Source organism: Excalfactoria chinensis, chromosome 4 (genome assembly GCF_039878825.1).
Source record: "Excalfactoria chinensis isolate bCotChi1 chromosome 4, bCotChi1.hap2, whole genome shotgun sequence".
NCBI classification, from domain to species: Eukaryota; Metazoa; Chordata; class Aves; order Galliformes; family Phasianidae; genus Excalfactoria; species Excalfactoria chinensis.
The window spans coordinates 15,669,470-15,689,664 of record NC_092828.1 but is presented as its reverse complement, the minus strand read 5'-3'; the positions used below and the strand labels follow the sequence as shown (position 1 = coordinate 15,689,664).

The window sequence follows — 20,195 nt, the reverse complement described above, 5'->3', positions numbered from 1 at the left end:
CTGTATAAAAATGGTGTGGTTTTTAATACTTGTTTTATTGAAATAGGCTGTTTCAGCTTAATGTTTTTGAACTTTTGAACAAAATTTCTTAGTGTGTATTGCTGTAGTAAACAGAAACCATTCACTCACTAAAACATTTGCTTGGAAAATACTTGCTTTTCTCAGTGTATTAGTACATGTGAACCAAAACCAATCCTTTTTTCTATGCAATAGCTTTCAAGTCAGAAACAGATAGCTAGACAAAGCACTCCAGTTTTCTGAAGCATTAACTTTTCATCATGGAATAGGATCTTTGCTGGATGCAGATTCGCATCATCACCTCATAAAATTGTTCAGCGTGCTGATAAAATGTGAAATCTTTAACACAGCACTTCTGTAGTTACTGAACTATTGAAATAAATCATCCTTAAAAGCATAAGTAGAAACAATGTATAACTGTTGCTATGTTTCTGTATAATTCATTTCTTGTGGAATTGAGGTATTTTTTGAATTCTAAACAATGAGCAACTTTTCTCATAATACACACTTTTTATTTCTTCATGCTCTTGGTGTGCAGCATTTTTAACACCTAAAAAATTCCTCTTATCTGTTAACTTCCACTTCATCGTGCATGGTAACATAATTTATAGACAAATAACTATAAAGCATTTTTTTAGCAGATATTCCCTTCTTAACTTTTCACAGAATTCTGTTGTCCTTAAGTCTGGAAAATGCTTCATGTAATTTCAGCTACATCACCTTTCAAAAACAATAAACAAAACCACCACCAACAAAACACTGAACAGTATAGTGATTTTAACATAAATGTAAGTTGAACTGAATATCAACTGAAATGTAACTTTCTCTGCTTATATGGCCATTATCTACATTTTTCCTTACATGTTAATATAGTAATTTCATTCTTATGTACCTAGTGACATAAAACAAACCTTTAAATGTAAAAAGATTAAACATTACAAAGTATTGTGGGTATATTAAGAACATCTTCAGTGTGAATAGCTCCAGTGTCTCAGAGGATTTCCAGTTCCCCTAAGGCTGATGTAGTGTATTTAACTCTTCCATGCTGGGGTGCTGCCATTAAACAAGAATTCTGCCTGAGATGATAAGGGATTATCTATAAGATGGTCAGAACAAGTGGCTTGTTGTTCTCACGCTGAAATGCCAGGCTTGCTGTAGATGTGCAAAGAAGACCTTGAATGGTCAAGGTTGATCTTGAAACCAAACTGGGCACTGAGCCCTCCCCATCTACCCCATAGACGCTGAAACAAATCTTCTGTAGGTAGGCTTTCTGATATCTTAATATACTTGTCTGAATAACTCAGATATATTGACTTGTTTCAAAAATATCACTGATAGAGAGTCCCAGTGTTTGCCAATAAAGGGCACAGAATACAAATACATGACAAATCTTTAGTTGCTAATATGTTAATGCTCCACAGATTTTACTGAAGTTGTGATGATGTTTTAAGCAACTTTCTACCAGCAGAGTAGGAAACCGCAGCAGCTTGATTATTGTTTATTTTTATAGTTACTTGAGTGTGGTACGAACTACTGTTTTTTTCCATGCAAGCACTTTCAGATTTATATTTTTTAAAAAGATAAATAGTATAAAATAGCTCATGGAAAAAAAACTCTTCTTCAACTCAACAATGGAAAATATTTTACCTACTATGATTCTTCCTTATATATCTCTTCTACAAAAGTGTTTTCACCTGTGGTGGACAGCCACCCTATTTCACTTTATAGAGGGAAAGGGGTTTTGGTGAACAAGAGCTTGACTGCCCACACTCCTCCATGGGGATGTTAGATGAATCCAGGCAATCTACACAGTTCTATTACAGTGTTGAGTGTTTGACGGGACAGGGAATCTGACTTGATCCTATGTTCTTACCTAGGGACCATGTTCTGCTACTTCATCCCTCTTCTACTTTCCAATAAAGAGAAAAAAGTAGACCAGAATCAGGGGGAAGCTGATTTCACTGGTGCCAGCAATCTCTTTTAGTTATAAGCACTGAATTGAGTTAATACCACTTTCACTGCAAGAGTGAAAGTGCCTTTTTCCTCTCCTTCTGTTACTTTGAGAGTGGTTTGATGCTGATCAATATCTTCCCTCCATCTTCCTTGCCTGAAGCTTTTGCTGCTGGGCGAGCTTTTGCTTTGTTATTCAGCTGTAAGGGGCGAAGAGGAAGGAGTTCAGAAGTAGAACAGAGGATCAGTGCACCAGATACAGAGGGAAAGAATCTACTAGAGGCTTGGAGGGGAGAGACTAGAAAAATGAAGAATTTGCTTTATTTATATTTGCATGCAGAGAATATTTGTCATGTGATAGCAATATCAGGGAGCTGAAAAAACAGTCTTTAATGGGGCGAACTTTGTCCTTTCTCCTTCACTATACATTGATTATGTTTTTAAGTATAATGTGCCATATAGAAATGTTTTGTGAACATAACAAAACAGCATTGTAATCTATTCCACACCCTACTATTCCCACTTTTTTGTTTCCACTGAGTTCTATTTTCAGAGCTTGCTGTTATCTTTTAAGTGGTTATTCAGGTGTATGTTTGATGTGTGTTTGGCCCACAGTTTTATATATCTTTGAACTGAATGAAGGCTAGGTAGAACTACTTGAGGCTCAGTTTCTCTTATGGTGATGCAATAAGAGCAATTCACTTACAGTTATCAGGGAACATATCTGTAAAGTCACCTTTGAGAGTAAACTAAGTATTGTTGCTGTGGTTAGAATCTGGAAATAGGAGAGGGAGTTATTAAGGGTTGCTGTCTGTCTTCTAGATGGAAAGGTACAAAAAGACCAATTTTTCTTTCTATGTTGAATGGACAGAAATCCAGGAGATGTGTCAGTGCGTTTGAGCTGATTTGTTCTGTCACACTAACATGCTGAAATGTGTCCTCTTTTCTAGCTATTCTGGACTCAAATACCTAAAAGCACAGTGAGGATAAGCTTAGGTCTGTCTGCAACCATCTGTGTTAACATGTTGTAAGTTACCCTTACATTTTAGTAAAAACAGGAAGGTTTAAAATATTGCCTCAAGTTCAGCATTACTCTCCCCTTGTAGTAAATGAATGACATTACTATATCTGTGTGAGGATGACAGTCAAAGTATGAGCTTCTCCAGTGAATTTAAGATCCAAAAACTCTGATCGGTATGGTGTCCACGCTACTGCATGTCCATATCACTCTAAATTCGAAGTTTGGATACTGACTATATAAAAGAGTGGGAAGGTATGCTTCAAAAATGTTCAAAAATACATGGTGTAAACAGTTCCCTGTAAGTACAACTTGTGTAACCTTCACATGAGTGTTTCTGGAAGGATCAGGTATTAATTTTTTTTTTTTTTTTTTTTTTTTTTTTTTTTTTTTAACTGTAGATAAACCACATCTGTTTAGTGTGCGCTCACCCACTGTGCTAGAACTACTCTCTGGCTCAGGATCACACAGTATATCTTCATCCTGTCTTGGGGAAAACACCTGTTAGCCACCCTGCTCTGGGAGGGCCCTTCTTCTCCGTTACACTTTAGCTTGAGGGACTGACTATTTTCAAGCAGTTAGGACAGTTTCTCTTTGTATTCCTTTCTGCCAAGACCTGGTTACTTTTGAGCATCTTCTAAGTTTTCATTCAAGGAATGCTGAATATTCATCTTAAGGAGATCATTCAGGAGATGTCTGGGTTTTTACCACCTTTTACTCGAGACTTGATCAGATTCCTCTTTCTCAGGATGATTTTAATATGATTGTTCACATATATTCTGAATACCTATGTTGAGTACAAACGCATTTGAGAAAAAAAAACTGCAACATAATTAACACCTGGAGAAGAAAAACAAGGGACTAGGGCTTATCAGAGTGTACTATATGCACTGTCACCTGCCCTTCATCTTGCTGTTACAAGTTTTTAAAACGAATAGACTCTTTACAGCAAAGAAAATCTGAAGATGAAGAAAAGAATGCCCGTAAAACACTCAGTATTCAATCATAATAGCTCCAAGAACCACTGCTGGCTAAAACTGTATGTCATTTGAAAGGGAAGAAGGTATTTTCTCCCAGAACATAGGGACAAACACCTCAAAGAGAGGCAAATAAAATATATTTAGTATGTGTATCAAAGACTGCATCTAATTGTGGATGCCAGAAACTTCCTACAGAATACCCTGTAACTTATTTTCCCTCTGCATGCTGCCATTGCTTCAGGCTAGTTTTAAAACATAGCTCCGCATAAAGTATTTCATTTTATGATGACAGAGATTTGTTGTGACAATGTATGCTTCTGAAACATAACTACATGCAGTCAGCTGAGTTAAGGTGAAGAGAGAAAAGCATTGCTTGTGTACTTCAGGGCTGAGAATCTGGAAGGCTTTACTGTTAGAATGTGATGTTTGCAGGCAGAAATGATAGTCTAATATGGCATTAAAGAACCAGATTAAATATGATGCAACTGTAGAATGAATGAATGAAAAAAAAAAAAATAAAATCCATAATTGTGCTTTAATGTAGGAGTAATATACTTGCCTTTGGACTCTTGAAATCTTAAATTATCTACTCCATCTTTGACACAATTTTCAACCCGAATTTTTTCATCTTTGATAGCAATGAAAACATTGATAATTAAATTTTAGGTATTTATATCTCTGAGTTATGTGCAGATCTCAATGAAGCATCAAGACCTACAAAGCAGTTGAATATGATCCACGTAATGAGAAAATGATAATGTAATTTAAAACAGTTATGCTATAATTTTACTATTCATTATGCATTTTAGTTCATAATAAATATTCTTATAGAATTGTCTTTGAGAAAAATTGTAAAAGCAGTTATAAAGCTGAATTTGTCATGTCGTCTGGATTCTCATGCTGTAGCAGCATAAACAATACCAGGCTCTTTGAGTTACACAAAGGTAACATGCTCTTCTAAAGGCTGTAGTCTATGAATGTTTTTAACTACCATAACAGTAGATTGAGTGTATATTTCTATATATCTGTGTGCATTGGTTAAGACTTCGTGTATCAAATTTTGGCACTAAGTATCTTTAAAGAGCTATGGTGTCCCAAAGAAGCAACTGTATAATGAAAAGTCAGGCAAGTTCTTAGATGGTGTTTTTTATTTTATATACATACACATATATGTACACATATATTTGTGTGTGTGTGTTATTATTGATCAAATTATTATTTGTCTATAAAATATTTGATTACTAAATAGATTATATTTCCATATTAGAATAGCAGGCTGTTTGACTGAATATTTTATACTTGCTTTTAAATGGATGGATGGATTCCATATGTGGAATTATTTGATTTTCAGATGTTGATTTAAATAAACTGACCTTGAATATTTCTGAGAGACATCTGTCCATGTCCTTGTGCATTTTATTTTCAGCCTTCCTCTAATCACATAAGCAGTGAATGATACCATATAAAATAAGGCATTGTTCAGGCTCTTCAAAGTAAGAAGAAGGGATATTGATCAAAGTTCACTGAAATGAGTCAAGATGAAGTGCAGCAGTTGACTTTTTTGTTGCTCCCAAAGGTAGTTTGTTCCTTGCAGATAAAGCTGCTGGGTTTGGAGTCGGATAGAGGAATGAGAGGAGAGAAGCAGTGGTTGAGAAGGGAATAATAAGGTCTAGTCAAGCAAATCAGTTACAAGGCAAAGTGCTAGTTCACTGTGGCTGAATCTGCAAAACAAAGCTGTAATATTTAGCCTATGTACTAGTGGTTTGAACTCTTTCCTTTTCTTTGTATTGTAAATTTTTTTAGATACCTTTATTTTTCAGTACAAGATTGAGTTCTAGAGTCGGCACATCATAATGGAATTTGAACTAAGCCAAATTTATTAGGCTGGCATATGTATTGCAAGGTTATTTTTTTCTGAAGCAGTAACAAGAATCCTTCCCTCAGATAGCAGCAGAAGAATATATTCCACTTGAAGAGAAATATCATTGTATCTTTGGACAAGTGACCAGGCAGGGGTATTGTTTACACTGAAATGTCTACAGTTGTGTTCTACTGGTTTTTGATGTTTTTACCAGAGCAGGAGTGAACATTATCCTTAGATAACCTACATTCTGCTTTTCCCTGTATTTCTTAAATAGGTTGACTTGTTTATAACATGCTTCATTATTTTTCTGTCACATGAGTACCAATTATCAGCAACTTCAGTTACATAATTAGAAGATTTGACACTAAATTGTTAGAAAGCTGGTTTTGCACTTGGGAACTCTCATTATGATTCCCTTCCTTTGTGACCTTTGGGTCTAGAAAATGGTGGAAATTATACTAGTTAGCTCACAAACTGTTTTAAGGGAAAGTAGATGAGAGGATATTTTAGATGCTGGAGTAGTGAGGCTGTATGAGACGCATGTATGCAGATCCCTTGAAATCACACTGTCAAAACTTGGAGCCCAAGGTTGAAATGTGATTGTGGTGATAGCTATGAATAGCTTCAACTGTTTGAGACACTTTATACATAAGGCCTTCTGAATCCAACCAGAAAACTTCTGGCAGTAACCAGTAGTCCACTTTATTCTTTACCATTAATGACTTCTATTTTGTTGTTGAGAAAGTGGGTAATTGCATCTCAGATTCTAATAAGTAGATCCAATATAAATCACTGTAAGATTTTTTACTTTAGTATGGCAAGCATATTCTGTTGAACACCTGCATCCTTTCTTCATCTGTTTCATATTGCCTATTCTTTCTAAGCAATAATAAAAAAAAATGGCTTCCTTATTTATTACAAATAGTATTTATTTATTTATACTTACATGTAATGGATTCCTTTGTGAGAATCACATATGTAGTGAAATATATATGGCAAATAACCTTAGAATGTTTTCATTTTATGGTGTAATAAATGAAAGTAGACAGATATGCAGAATTCCATAAAATGCAAATAACAATAAGAAATATTTGTTGCCTTTTATTTCCTTATAAATATTTCAAACTACATGTCCTATTTCTTCATTTCTCACTCATTATATACTTTTAATACAACAAATTTGTAAGGTACATGGATTTTTAATTTCAACACAACATATTCTGATAGTAAATTTTGAAGAACTTCTATAGGATTCTCTTTTTCCAAGGAAATATAGGAAATATCTTTCATTCGAATTTAATATTGTTATTAAAATAATAAATTAATGGAGAATATTATGTAATTTGATGTTGCAGATAGACCTCTGGAGTTATAGAATCACTAAGGATGAGATCTTCCTTGTTTTATTTCAATAATGACACAATGCAAATACTTTTTTCTTTTATATTTCAGTAATTAATAATATGGTTTAAATTGCTGGGGGGGAGGGGGGAGTGAAAAAAAGGAGATCTTGTTTTCAGTTATTTCTCCCTCCTCTGGGCAATTTTTCATTCTCATTACTGGAATCACTAAACTGAGCCCAATCAATTAGCTCACAATAATTGTTTTGGGATTGTATTCAGCCCCTGATCTTCAGATATAGCAGAAAACTAACTTTTCTGCTCCCTTTCTTTTCTCAGATGAACAAATCTAATGCACTGGACTACATAAAATTCCAACTGATTTCTTCAGAGATGGAACATGTCCACCACTTTATTTTCTCTCCAAATATTATGCACAAAATAGCACAAGCCAAATATAGCAGTCAACACAAAAGTATAGGTTTTTTTCATAAAAATACTACCAATAAATGGATGCTTCACTGTGTACCCATATATCACCATGAATCTGTGGTTCTAGCTTTTTTTCCAAATAGAGACAGAATTGCTGAAAATAGTGTCATTACAAGCTTTTATTCAGATCTCTTTCATCTGTGCCAGGTTAAACAAGAATCTCATGAAGAGAAGTGTCTGAAAAGTCATAATTAAGTAAAATTCTTAGTACCAGTTTTTTGCTTTTATGAAATTTACTGATTAGTGCAATTATGCATTATTTGTGTAACCAGAGGCTGTACTCATGTCTATTCCATTGGTTGTTATTTAAAAAACCAAAGAGCATCTGGCCAAAGGCTTTACAGTTCAAGGATTGCTTCTGTTTGTACAGATTGGGAAGCAGATGGTGAGAATGCAAGTGGGTCTGGAGGCTGCAGTCTCATTTATACTTCTCTGCTGCTCAGAAGAAGCGGCAGGTCAATATTTATTGCAGCTCACCTTTTCTTTACTCTCCAGAGCATCCCTAATCATCTGATGGGAGGGGGAGATTCCATGCCATGCTTGCCTGAATAGACAGCAGGACAGAACTGCTCCTTGGAGACTCAGGTCCTACTCACCTGAGTATAGGAAGAGGTAAATTAACTAACATTTGCATGCCACCAGATGCAAAGACAGGTGGAGATTTTCTGCCTCTTACATGGGTCATAATCAGGCCCAGAGGCATTGTAATGGAATCATTTTCGATGCAGTGTTGAACTAGAATTGTGGAAGATTTCAGAAGAAACTTCTCTGAAAATCAAAGCCAAATCAATTCATGACCCTGGGTTTTGGTCTGTGTGACCTAGTTTAGTTGCCTACCTTTCAAATTGTGGTTTAGGGATAAGTGGTTCTTTGCACGCTATTTATCCTCAGCATAAAGTCTTTTCATTTCTTGATGGTTTTATAACTGTTAAGTAGTTGTAAATATGATCACTCTCTAAAGTGTCATAAATCCTGGCAAAACTAAAGCATGCCCAGGTACTCAATGGATCTGGCTTCTGCTGGACTAAAGCAGTATATAGTAGACTTAGATGGCCAGAAAGCTGTCTGGAAACTGCATAAAACTATTCAACGCTGAGAAAAGATTTTTATAGCTTTGTTTTTTACATAATCTCTCTCATTCTTATTTCAATAAATACAAGTCTTACCCTGCAGGCAGTAAGTAGTGTTATTTAATACCAAGTGATTCACAGTGTAGTACTATTGTACTATACAGTTGCATGTTTCTGAGTGAAAAACATACCTTACTGTAGTTTATTACTTTAATCCTATTATAATTGAATTCCTAAATTAGAGCATTCTTTGTGCCTTAAACTGTATATCAGAATGCCTAAGATAGTGTAATTCTAAATATGAATGAAAAATAAGCACTGTCTCAACTTGGATACTGTAAGCAATATCATTCACATTTTCTACTATTTCTTTTCAGTTGTAGTCTTCTAGTGAAATATTTCTCTCTGTTGCAACCTTAGTTCTTTAAAAAATATCTAGAGGTGTTTTTTTTTAACACCCTAAAAAATATCAGAATGTGATCACAATTTCAGCTAAATATCAAATGCTATAGCTTGTTTTGTGGAAGGCCAACTGATGCTAAATCTTCAATAATTGCCTTCCATTTAATGTCTGTCATTTCTTCATGTATTTTACACCAGTCAGATATTGCTCATTCAACAGCAGCATAGAAGATAGATAGTAACTCTGAATTGGCTATTGTAAAATTAGAATTGAAAGCTTAGGTGCTTTTTCTTTGATCACCACAGCTGTCACCCAGCAGTTCTCAGAAAAGCCATCTTTGTCAATTGAGGAAGACAGGGCCAACCTCTGATCTTTTTAGTGACACCTTTTTTCTTGTCTTCTATGCACAGCAGCATACTGCTAAAAGGTATTTACTGGGGTTAAAAAAACCCACTACATTTCATGATGTCATGATAGTAATAGTGTTTGAATTTAATCAGTAAATTAAAGCCACATTTTTTCAATGCAAATATGTATAGAATTTGTTTCCTTACCTTCCTAAAATCAGTAGGATATTAATAAACAGCAAAAAATGAGCTCCTATGTTTGTAGCCTAGAAGGGTGATATTCATGAGAAGGTTGGACTGAGATTAACTGAAGTGATTCTTCAAGATGATAAAATCTGTATGATAAGGTACTTGGTAATGAAGTAGGTGTGGGACAAAATGAAAGTGTACTGGCCTTTAACAAGGAAAGCGAGATAGTAAGAACATTTGTGCCAAAGACATCACAACAGTCCCATACATATGCATGATATCAATCTATTATAAAAGCTGGCAACTACAAATAAATGGAGTTATGTCAAAATGATCTCAGTATCGCTTGCAGAACCCTTCATTTGTGCTTTATACTGTTGTTGTAATAAAGAATTAAAAAAGCATTCTTGAGCATGAATTCTCTTAAGTACTGTAAATGTTAGCTAGAAAGGAGATAGCATCACCAACAAAATATTGGCCCACAGACATCACTGGGAACTCTAATAGGAAAGTATCATATAAAAAGAGGGGGAAAAGCAAAAACTTAATAACCTTCTAGAATTAAACTAGTTCAATTATTTGAAGAAAAAAAGTTACTATCAACACCAACTGAAAATGTACAGTTTGTCCCAAATATTAGGCTCTTCTGTTTTTTTAAGCATTATATACTGCAAAGTGCTGCCTTACCCTCCTACAGCTATTCACTGTCTTGATATGTAAGGCACCACAATACCTATTTAATATTGTGATGCCTCATAGTAGTGTCTCCAAAAGATAAGCAGCCAGGCAGACCAGACACCAGTTAGCTGGGGTAAGACTGTGCCCATGATGTACACAGGATTTGGTGATTTTGAGACAAGAATTCTCTCTACTCTCACATCCCTATATATTATTTACATTTAAAATACAAGGGCTGTTCTGAAAGTAATGCCTCCTTTTTTATTATGTTGGCCCATGATGTCAGAGGCAGATGGTGGTGGTATGGCATCGGTGGTTGAAACTTTCTGCCAATATTCTGTTAAATTTTGTTGCCATATGATAGAGGGACAGTCTGACATGGAAATGTATAAGAAGCAAACACATGTTACTGAATTCCTCCATGTAGAAAAAAATGGCACCCAGTGGCATTCATCAATGGTTGCTGAACTTTTATGAAGACCAAACAGTGGATATGAGCATAATGAAGCAGTGAGTAATACATTTCAGCAGTGGTGAAATGCATGACCGCTATGAGCCAGTGTCAAAGTGGCAGTTTATGAAGTGGCAGTGCAGCGTTTGAGGCACAGACTCAGATGTGAATGATCCAAATCCTTTATTACAAGTTCTCACATCCCTTATATACCTTCACAAGTTGTTGTTTTCTAACTTTCCATCCACCCTTATAACTTTCCCAACCACCTTTACATGTCAACAAAGCATTCTACAAAACACTTTTCAACTGTCCATGCAGGCACATATCCAATGAGAGCTGTGAGACCCTTCTTCTCCTTCCAGAGGTGTCCTTGGTTCTCATGCTGTTTATCTTGCTCCACAGCTGCTGCTCTGAACAGCTTTTCTTGTATTCCCACATGGCAACTTGTGAATTCCCAGTGAAGAAAAAGTTCAAGACACAGGTATAGGGATGCGCACTGTCTTTTGGGATAGGAAAGGGATGATCCTTCTGGATTTCCTGCAACCCAGACAAATCATCAAATCTGACTGCTGTATTGCAGTGCTGACTAAGCTGAAGGCTCGAACTTCTAGAGTTAGACCAGAGAAGAAAACAACTTCTCTCCTGAACCATGATAATGCCAGGCCCCATACCAGGTTGAAGACCGTGGAGTACACTGCCAATCTTGCCTGGACTGACTTAGAGCACTCACCACATAGTTCAGATTTGGCACCTTCTGAGTTCCATCTGTTTGGACTGATGAAAGATGGCTGTGTGGGCAACACTGTTCAAGTAACAGTGCTGTCATAGTAGTTCTGAAACAGTGAGTCCCCTCTACTGGTACAGGTTTTTATGAGCATGGCATGCAAGCTCTTGGTCATTGCTGATGAAAATGCATAGCTAATGGTGGTGAGTACATTGAAAAATACTGTTTTGTAGTTGAGAATGTGCTCTGTCAGCTGGTGTTATTATGCTCATTGCAGATGTTGTACTTTATGGAAATAAATAGGAGCAGGTGTGAAAATAAATAGAAAGCATTACTTTCACAGCAATCTATGTATGTGCAACAGCATGGATCAGTGATGAGTGGTGTTCCCCAGAGATCAGTGCTGGAACTGATACTTTTTAACATATCACTGACATTGGCTGTGGGGTCAAGTGCACCCTCAGCAAGTTTGCTGATGACACCAAGCTGTGAGGTGTGGTCAACAAACCTGAGGGACAGGATGCCATCCAGAGGGACCTAGATGGGCTTAAGAAGTGAGCCTAGATAAACCTTGTGTGGTTCATCAAATCCAAGTGCAATGTCTTGCACCTGGGTCAAGGCAACATCCTCTACCAGTACAAGCTGGGGATGAAAGGATTGAGCATAGCCCTGCCAAAAAAGACTCAGGGGTACTGGGGGATGGCAAGTTGGACAAGAGCCAGTTGTGTGCCCTCATGGAACAGGAAGTCAGCCATACCCTGAACTGCATCAAAAGAAATGTGGCCAGCAAGGCGAGGGAGCTGATCCTGCCCCTCTGCTGTGAGCTGGTGTACTGTGTCCAAATGTGGAGTTCTCAGTACAGGAGAGACATGGAGCTGTTGGAGTGTGTCAAGAGTATGGCCACAAAAATGCTGTAAAGGTTATTACACCTCTCCAATGAGGACAGGCTGAGAGAGCTGGGGCTGTTCATCCCAGAAAAGAGAAGGTTCTGTGGTGACCTGATAGTGGCTTTTTTGTATCTACAGAGGGGCTGTAAGAAAAAAGGGGACAGACTCTTGAGCCAGGTCTGTTGTGATATGACGAGGGTTTCAAACTAAAAGGTGAGGTTAAGAGGTCTAAAGAGGTGAGGTTCAGACTGGATATAAGAAAAATGTCTTTTGTAGTGAGGGAACTGGAGCAGGTTGCACAGTAATGTGGTTGGTGCCCCATCCCTGTAGACTTTGATGGTGACACTGCATCAGGCCCTGGGCAAGCTCATGATGTCGCAGTTCATTGCAGGGGAGTTGGACTAGATGGTCTTCCAAAGTTCCTTCCAACTCTAGGGATTCTATGATTTGTGTACCGAAGCAAATTTCAGGCAGCTCAGACTTTTATGAATAATATTTACAGTGTAATTTAAATGAAAGTCGGGTTAAAAGGCCTAGCTTCCATTATTCCTTCTGCAGCAGTTTTAAATTAGGCTAATACATACTGAGGCATTTTAGCTGTTGTGATTAAATTAATGCAGTGAACCACAAGCGTTTTTTGTTTATTTGTTTGTTTTCTGAATAGGAAATGCATGAAAAACATATTTCTGAAAGGAGCATAGTTCTGAAGTTTTACGGTATATGTTCAGACTTGATATCTGTCTTGTATTTTTGCACATTCTCATTTTCCTGTGAAGAATCCTTAATAATATTCTTTGTTGAAGTCACTGGGAGTTCAGAACACACAAGAAATGCAGAGTAAGTCCTTCTTATTGCTATCTGCAAAATAATAATCTTCAGATAATATGAATAAATTACTGTTTTTCAAAGATATGTAAAGGTCAGCTTCCACCTGTCTGTTTTTTTGCAGAGGAAAATTTCCACTTGCTATTGTTAGCTTAATAGTTCCTATTAATAATGAAGCACTTTTTTGAGAGGATAAAAATAAATTGAATGTCAGAGGATTTTCAGACTCCTTTACAGATGATGCACAAATTTTACTATTTACAAGATTGCATTCTGAAAATGAATCCTTTTAAGTGCCTTTTGGAGGCTTTTTTGTTTTATTTGTTGTTTTCTTTTCAGAGAGGAGTGCTCTGTTGTTGTTTTTGTTGTTGGTTTGTTTTTGTTGTTGTTTTTAGCACATAAGGGTAGTAATTGAAAGATATCTTTGGCTTAAGCATATTCCTTAGGCAAACTGCTGTGTCACAGTGGCTGACCAGTTTAATAGCTATGAAGAAATCTACCTTGCTAGGCAATTAATTTGTAGGAAAATCACCTTTTGGCTTCTTCTGCAACCTTTAATCTTTCCTTGGTCACAGGCTAGCAAAGAAAAACAGCTTAGCAAAGGTAATTGGTTTTGCAGAGCTCCCACAGGTGGAAAATGGAGGCTGCCTTCCAGACATTCAGCCTATGGGTGGCCAACCACCCCCTGCCAGGAGCGTCATGGGTGAATCACCTCTGTCAGTTGTCATTCTCCTTGATTTGGAAAAATGGGATGACCTCCTGATCCTGAATTACAGCGGTGGAAGAGTTTTCAGAGAGCAGCATGAGCAAATAGTCTCTATCTCTTGTGTGTTGGTTTCATTTCTCATGAGCTGGTGGCAGTCTGTCAAAGTTGGGCCATGAGGATCCTCATTTTGCCACAGTAAAAGTCACCCTGTACATCTCCTGAGAGTAGCCAGCCAGTCTGATATATAATTGAATCTTACTCCCTGCCTCTCTGTGGAAAGCATTATTCATTTTTCCATCAGACTTCATTACAAATTTGAGCTGTTTGAACTGATTTGACTGCTATTGTCCCATTGAGCTCTTTTAATCATTTCCCAATCTCCTGTCAATTATTTTCAATAAAGCAAACATAATTTGGAGTTTTACAATTCCTTTGGCATTATCCTCCTAAAGTGCAGCTGAATTAACATTAATATTTTCACACTTTTCTTCATATTTTTAAAAATCAGACCTAAAGATGGAATGGGAGTATCAAATGCTGCTGAACACCAGATAGGACTTCTGTGCCATGCAGCTGATGGAGCACTGGCACAGGTTGCCTAGAGACCATGGAGTGTCCTCCTTGTATATCTACAGAAACTACCTGGGTGTGGGCCTGGGTACCCTGCATTGGTATTACAGCTGGAGCAGGGGCAGAACCAGAGGGACCAGAGGTCCCACCAGCCTCAACTATTCTGTGAAATTCTACTGGATAAAGCATTAGAAAACAATATGAAACAGTTCCCATTTCAGAGTAGTGGAGATTTCAGCTGTATCAGAATCTGAAATATGGGAAGGAAAAAAGGTTGCTAGGAACATCAATTAAAGACTTTTCAAGAATGAGATTTTGGGGTTGCTTATGCTGTTATGTATTTCAGAACATTCCTGCCATGCTGCTTTCTCTCCAGTAGTGCTTTCCTGCAGGATTTTATTTTATTTTTGTTTTATTTTATTTTACTTTACATTTTCTGATCCAGATTCTGTTTCCTGTTGAACATTAATAGTATTTTCAGTGCTCTCCCACTGTTTACTAACTGGAGATTTACAAACTACTACTTCATCCAGTCCAGTTCTTGTCTGTGGAACATTTAATCTGGGCAGCCTCTCCTTGCTGTCTACATTTCTTTCTTTGCTCTCAATTCATATTACCTTTGTGTACAAACACAACTCTAACCTAAGGTCACATTGGACCTTTTGCTCGTTTCAAAAATGAACCAGGAAAGTTATGGTAAAAAGAACAAGCTTACAGCTTTTAGTACTGGTGGATATGCTGGTGGTGGGGCAAAGATGGAACTTTATTTCTGGTTTACAAGTATTCCCCATTAAAAAAGTGAACTATTTAAGAAAATTTGAACCATGTTTATATGGTTAGATGGTCATATGCAAAATAATAGTGCAAAAATAATCAATTTACATAAAGAACAGTGATAATGGAATAGGTTAGCTAAACTGTTTTATATCTTTATATCAACTCTTGTAACACAGAGAAAAAAAAAATTGGAAAGAAGTATATTGTACAAGTTACAAAATTAAGAAGAGCTGAACAATATGGATTAATTAAGCTAGAGGCTAAGTTTTCCTTTTGAATCAATAGTATTTTTCTTTTTCATTTTTTATTTTTATGATAGACGGTGAAAATGCTGCACAGAGAGATGAGAAAGATATTAACTCTTCCTCTGAAGCAGTCTGCAAATAAGTTTTTCAAGCTTGGAGGTTCCTGTAGCTAAAGCTGACAAGATATTATCAGTCATATTTGTCAGCGAGCCTGGGAAAACGCATCTGTTTGAGAGAGAAATCAGTTACCCTAAATTGGGGTCAACTAAACTTTGGAATTTGCAGCAATGCTCCAAGCCTTACTTACTGAAAGCTTTTTATATCAAGATTTAAAGTATAAAATCAAAATAATTTCTATATTTTGCATTTAGATTCCTTTTTGTAAACACATACATGATCACTGCCATGCATATTTTTATTTTTAGTGGCAATTCTGTCTTTTCTGCTCATGAATTTCCTGGTTATAAAGAAAAATTGGTACTTTAGTATCTCTAAATATATTTGTATGTGTTTCAGAGATCAGTCTAAATAAGGATTACCACCTAAGATAGGGATTATGCTAAGCTCTGAGCCTCATGCACTTGGTCTGTTCTGTGAATGTCTGTTGTGGTTGCAACTGGAGTTAAAAATTGAGAAAGTGTTAGTAAAAGAGTAATGTAGTGAGTTTAATGTCTTATTTTCCAGTTCCATTCTTTTTGCCTACATCAAAAACACTGATGAGAGTGAAAGATTGGAAGTCTTAAAATAACCCTTTAAGTTGAGACCAGAATAAGCCAAAGAAGAAAGTACATGTGATTATCATAAAAATGTTGTGCTTAAACTTTTATGGCAAAATACGCCTCTATCATTGCCTGTTCTCAAAACTCATAAAATATGCTTTTCGTAGGGAGGTGTGAGCAATAGCATACCTCAGATATGACTGATCCTTGTTATGGGCTTGGAACTCTTCAGATGACCCTTAACATTATAAAGAAATTGGTGTTTAGGGGTGCTAGACTTATTTCTTCCCTCAAGGAAAATAATTACATAAATGCCTAAGTTAAAAGGCAATTATTTCCATTAAAGTCACTTAAGAATCAGTTGAATGAACTATTCGTACTTGGTATGTTTAAATTTAGTGTCAGAGTAATTAGAGCTTGGCAGTGTCAAATCTATGGCTAGCCTTTAGACCAATTTATAGTGCTGTCTTGGGTTTATCTTGACAGTGATCAATGATATGATGACAAGTATGAAGTGAACACCAGTGAAAATAAACAATTTCTAAAGACTTCTTGTCACTAGTATGTGGTGTCACTGCACTATTGCACAAAAAATAATAGAGAAGTTTGCAGGACACACTGATAATTAAAACCTCTTGTCTAAACTAGGTCTGATGCTGCTTTCAGTGTACCCAGAAATGAGCATTAGTCATCATTATAACATCGGCCTTTTCCAGCAATTACAACAGGATGATACATGGACACTGCGGTTGTTTCATGGAAGCTTGAAAGCCTTTGCACTGCAAACTGTACATTCTGTTTCTGAGTTGAAAAGCATTAATAAATCCTGCAGACCTCTGAACACTTGGCGCTGTTAGAGATGAGGTAGTGGCTGGATTGCTGTGGAAATTTATGGGCCTCCAACAAACCATGTTAAAATTGTGCTATATTAATAGGTAGGGTCAGAGTCACTCCACCACAGTGAAAATCGGATTATGTGTTAGTATTTTTTTGGGATGGTATCGTGCTGTTGCTGGTACAGTAATGGTCTCTGACTCAGCTGTGTGCTATGGGACTAAGGAGTAAGGAAAGAGAATACAGAATGATAGGTGAGTGTCTTGTGAATCACTTCTGTAGCCTCAGCAGGGCTTAGAAATAAGTGATTTCACCAGTGAAAAAGTTGTACAAGATTAATAGGTCTTCCTGAAGCAAGAATTCTATTATGTCACGAGCTCTGAAGGTTTTTTTGTGTTTTTGTTTGTTTGTTTCTACTTTATTTCTTGTTACTTCAAAACTTTTTGTTTCAGTGCAATGAACCACTCCTTGGGGAGGACTGGAGGAAATAAAAATTACTTGCAGCATTTGGTTGCATTAAAAGGCTTGATGACAATGATCATAATTTTGTAAAAACAGGGATAAATAAAAGAATGGGTAGAAATGTAAATGTAGAAGTGTAATAGAAGTTCACTAAAAATAATAGACGTTTCTCATTCTACTCACTGAAAACATTAATATTTCTGATACTGTCACAACCTCATAACTGTAAGCTGAATGTCAACCTGTGCTAATGGCTTTTCTCCATTCAGTGTAGTTGCATACTAAAAATATTTAAGCAAATAAACAAACAAATGTGATTAAGCATGTTTCCATCTGGTGGGACTGAGAAAGGTCATGTGCACACCATTTTTTAGTTCTTAGCAGCTGAGGACCATTGCTGGAATCAGATGCTGCCGATCTCATATTGGGCAATGCCTAAAGCAGTTCTGGAATTTTCTGCTGCAGATTCTTTGAAGACGTGAATGTCTATATAATTGCTGCTTTTTTTCTTTTTTCTTTTCCCATTTAATTGCATCAGAATTGCTATAGGCGTCTTCAAGGCCCGGTTTGTAAATCACCTATTATTTTAAAAAATAATTTAACTCATGACATCATCTTTTGAATATCATCTTTTAATCTTAGAAAGAAAAACCTTTCTGTCCTTAATAATATGTGATGATACACATTTACTTGGAAATTTATGAGGTAGAGTATGAGAGTGAAACACTGCTTTTTTCTGAGTTATAGATAAAAGGCAAAAACTCCCAAAGAAAACATAAACATGCTATAGTCTTATCTCTTGGCCATCTAATTCTGTGTCATGATTAACTTCAGTCAGAAAACACTAGTAACTTGCTTAGAAAAAATAATAATAAATAAAAGATGAACATGTGGAGTTGGAACAAATATGAGATCCTTTCTTATAAATTCTGAAAATTTCATTCAGTGTTAAGAAAAGGGTTCTCTTTCCCAGATAGGAGCTTTCTTCAGTTCTGGTTAGACAACTGCAATGGAAGCAGAACCAGAAAGCTATGCTGTAAGTGCCAGAGGGGTTCTCTTTTTGCTACACTTTTTTAAAGGAATCCCCATTGTTGCATTCTCTTCTGAATAACTGTCATTTCTTTAGATTCCACCCTAAATTTATTACAGACAGTTATAGCTATATTCATTTCCGAGTATTATGTTTTTCAGAAGATTTCAGCATACCTTGCTGAAACGGCATCCCATTACTTTGGAAAATTGATTATGTATTTCAAAAATACATTACCAAAATTGTGAAAGATCTTATCATACATTTCCTATTATCTTTTATACAGAAATATGCACTTTAAAGAAAATAAACTTTACATTTTGATATCATTGGTTTTGTTTTGTTTTCTTTTGAAAACTCTCTGTTTAGATGCCTATCAGAAATATACTAGAAAATTTCAGACTGTGCTCTGTAAAGATTTCCAGGTCACATCTACTTTTCAGACCTGTTAAATCTCCTTGTCTGAGCATTAGTTAATCTGATCCTTCAGTGAAACTCGATGAAATAAAATCTGAGATAAAATCTTTGGTAAAGCCTTGTCTCTCCCTCCATTTCTGGCAAGTTCCTTCAGCCTTCTACCACGAATTTCAGCTTTCCATTTCTATCTTAAACTATTCTCTTTTGGCTCTTGATTCAGATACCTTCTATTAAATCTGAAGATGCTGGATATCCTCTTAACTCTCCCAGTCCACTGGAATCTATAGTTCACTTTATTTCTCTTTCTTGTGATCTCCGGCACTTGTGGAGGAGACTTTTGTGGATTCACAGATATTACTTTCTCTGGCCACTTCAGAACATGCATTTTAATCTCTTTACAAATATATGAGCTCTTTCTTTGAATTATCTCAATCATTTCATTCTTTGTTTATGAGCAATTTCATTGTTGTTCTATCATTGTTTAGCAAAAATCAAAATTTCTGATTTCCCTGCTTCATATCTCATGCCAACATTGTAGTTTACTTTTGGATCGACAGTGTAATATTTTTTCAGTGGTTTTGGTTATGGCTTAGGCTTATGTTAGTACAGAAATAAAAATGAACAGGACTCACGTAATGTTAACATACTGCTGAGGATGGGTTCCAGACCATTGTAGAAACAGAACAAGGAAAGGCAGATTGCCATTCTATATATACCTTTCTCTCAAGAAGAAAATTGCTAATACTGTCTGTCTTGTGTTCTTTATGAAGGTTTGTGTGCAATTATTTGCACCATTTTGGACTTTGTAATACATTTATCAACTTAGCTGCATTCACTTGCTTTTGTTTTGTCGTCTACTGTGTTTCGTGATGAAATCATCACTGCCTTTATTAATATTTCTGTTGAGTGAAAGGTTCCTACTGACCTGATTTTACAGTGTGCTTATTTCTGCAGTCCCTGCTATGGAAAGTTGAGCACAGCAGACAATTGGAGTGTGATGTAATGTTTCTGTATATAAATAGAAGACACAAGAAGTTATGATTCATGAAGACCCTTTTCGAAGTAAAGGGAACTTAACTGTTACTTCCCAGTGGCTGACACCCTGATTCCTACTCATCAAAGAAGAAATCAGTAACATTCTGTATTAGTGTCATTTCTGTTAAATCTATTACATTTATCTCCTTAAAAAGAAAAAA

At 36.2% G+C, this 20,195-nt stretch overlaps 1 protein-coding gene across 14 annotated transcripts in view; it reads left to right on the top strand.

Annotated features, from left to right (window-relative positions):
* The window catches only part of KCNIP4 (potassium voltage-gated channel interacting protein 4), a 375,533-nt gene that overhangs the window by 289,475 nt on the left and 65,863 nt on the right, over positions 1–20,195 (top strand). Inside the window, exon 2 of one of the 14 annotated variants that reach the window (XM_072334040.1) lies at positions 8,158–8,274. The exons of the other annotated variants lie outside the window; for them this stretch is intronic. The gene's annotated coding sequence lies outside the window, so the exon portion shown is untranslated. The remainder of the gene's footprint in view (positions 1–8,157; positions 8,275–20,195) is intronic. 14 annotated transcript variants of the gene reach the window in all.